Below are 2673 nucleotides of genomic sequence, written 5' to 3'. Positions count from 1 at the left end.
AACTGAACAGAAAAGTCCTCTATCATTTTTGCAAAATTCGCAATTGTTAAAGAGATATTAATTTTTAAAGATCGGCGAATAAACGCATATCCATCCGCCATACCGCTGAAAGCAGGCGCGCGGCGAGATACGATCGCCCCACCGCTCGTCAACTACCGGCTAGCAACTACCAGCGGTGGGGCCGTCGTATCTCGCCGCGCGCCTGCATTCAGCAGTAGGCGGACGGATATGCGTTTATTCGCCGATCTTCAAAAATTAATATCTCTTTAACGATTGCGAATTTTGCAAAATGGTACAGAACTTTTCTGTTTAGTTTCATCTGCTTTACCTGCCCACGAGGTCTGGTGCGGTTATTATGGGACACCCTGTATATACATATATACAGGGTGTCCCCGTATAAGTGGCCACCCCTTTTTATCTCGTAAACTAATAGAGATAGCCCTAATAAATATAATATCAAATTAAACGGCTCTGACTAAACTTTATTGTAAGCGCAGTGATCATTTAGAAATATTATCTATTTTAGAGAGCGGAAAAACATGATTAATTTTTGCACGGTAACGTGACAATTTTAATATGATAAAAATTGTAGCGTTTCTTTTAACAAATACAACGATGTATGATATAACGAAATTATTTTGGTTTAAAATTTTGCGGGCAGCTACTATCTTTGTAATTTCGGCCCCTGCGATGTGGCCAACTTCCGACTCTCACACTAACGAGAGTATTATGATTAGATAAAAACATTACACGTCAATTGTCAACGCAAAAGTCACAAGTTGGCCACACTCCTTGATTGTTGAAATAAATTTTATTGCAATGTGTGATGTAAAAAAATTTCGAATCTATTATTGTCCAAATTTTACGAAACAATCAATTACAGTTGTTATTGTTATTACATTTTGTTTTTCTTTTCAATTCGACACCTAAATGAATGAAATATATGTTTCAATAAAACTGTCACTTGAACATTCTTGTACAATGCAGTTAATTGAGAAAATTAATCACACTAGCTGTCACAACTATCGTTAATCGTTAATTTGTAAGAGATAATTGTGTTTAGTGTTTCCTCGAGCACATTTGCAATCTCATGCTAAGAAGCATTGCGACGAAGACGGAGTAACATAGAGTGATTTGCGCTACTACTTGCGTACGAGGAGTCTCAAGCACCGACTTGAAGCTCATCACGCAGGTGCAAATGATAAAGCGATACGGCTATTTGTAAACACAGCGTGTTAGCATTATAAAAACAAAGGCCACGCTTCAGCTGTTAAATATTACTGTTAATAAAAATTCAATTCTTTATACAATGAATTTATTTTATTTCTTTTATTTCAAGATGGTTTCAATGAATGGGCTATCACGATGCTTAATAAAAATGTAACGAAAAACATTGACATAAGTATTTATTCGTCATACACATTGATAGAGTGACTGTATAAAAGGTGGTTTTTTTCGCCCGTTTTTTGGGCTCGCGATTTTGGAACTGAACTGTGTGCCAAATGGTAACCCTATAATGAAACATTAATCACAGAAAAGTTTCAAGTTGAGGTGACAATTGTTATCGGAGTTGGAGGGGAGGGAGGTGGAATCAAAGTTCATTTCACTAATCGACATGCTAAAAGTTTCCTGCAAAAAAGAATGTTCTTTTGTAGAATTTTTAAAAAGTTTTTAGCACGTCAGGTTCCTTCGCTACGATTTTTCTAAAATTACAAAAAATGTATTTTTTAAGAAATTCAACCCCATTTTTTTTTCAAAAATATGACGTGATAGACAAATTTTGAGAGCAACATAGTTTTCAGCGTCCAAAAATCTACGGGAAACCATTCTCCTTTTGCAGAAAACTTTTTGCATGTCGATCAGTGTAATAAACTTTGATTACATCTCCTCCCCTCCCCCTCCCCACTAACTCCGATAACAATTGTCATCTAAACTTGAAACTTTTTTAATTAATATCTCTGATCAATGTCTCATTACAAGTTACTATTTGGCACACAGTTTAGTCCCTAAATCGAGGGACTCAAAAACACGGGCGATTTTTAGGTTCACTCCTTAAATAACAAAAAAAACTTAAATTATTTTCTGATAAGCCTAAAAAAATATTAAAAAGTTTAATTAAAGTGTAAATATCAAAGTTAAAAATCGTTGAACTTTGATCTAATTTGGGAACTTTAAATATGAACACTGATATATATTCTTTGAAAATAAAATTAAAAAATACAATAATGCAATCCTATATATTTTGCTACAGACTTACTTTTCTATTTGTCAAAAAAAAATACAAAGACAGCCATGTAAAAAAATAGAAAGCAAAACAGTAATACTTTATCATCCTAATTTTTTAAATAGATTATTAATAATATAATTAATTTAATTAACATTTGATTTGAATTTAATAAAAATTATTATATGTTACAATCGTAAACAAAATGAATAATTTGTTGATTATTTATCTAACAATAATTCTATTTTCGAAGATCAATAGTACTGAATAAACTAATTGTAAAACAATTTAAGTCAAATGTTTATTACTTGTATAAATATTTGATATTAATGCATTAAATATTTTCCATCCATGCATAATTTAAAACAAATAAAGGAAAGCGCTTGGATGAGAGGAAGTTGTAGTCATAAAATTGCATATATAAAGAAAGAATTTAATTGGTGGAATTA

Source organism: Wasmannia auropunctata, unplaced genomic scaffold (genome assembly GCF_000956235.1).
Source record: "Wasmannia auropunctata unplaced genomic scaffold, wasmannia.A_1.0 LD335189.1, whole genome shotgun sequence".
NCBI classification, from domain to species: Eukaryota; Metazoa; Arthropoda; class Insecta; order Hymenoptera; family Formicidae; genus Wasmannia; species Wasmannia auropunctata.
This window is presented reverse-complemented; position numbering follows the sequence as displayed.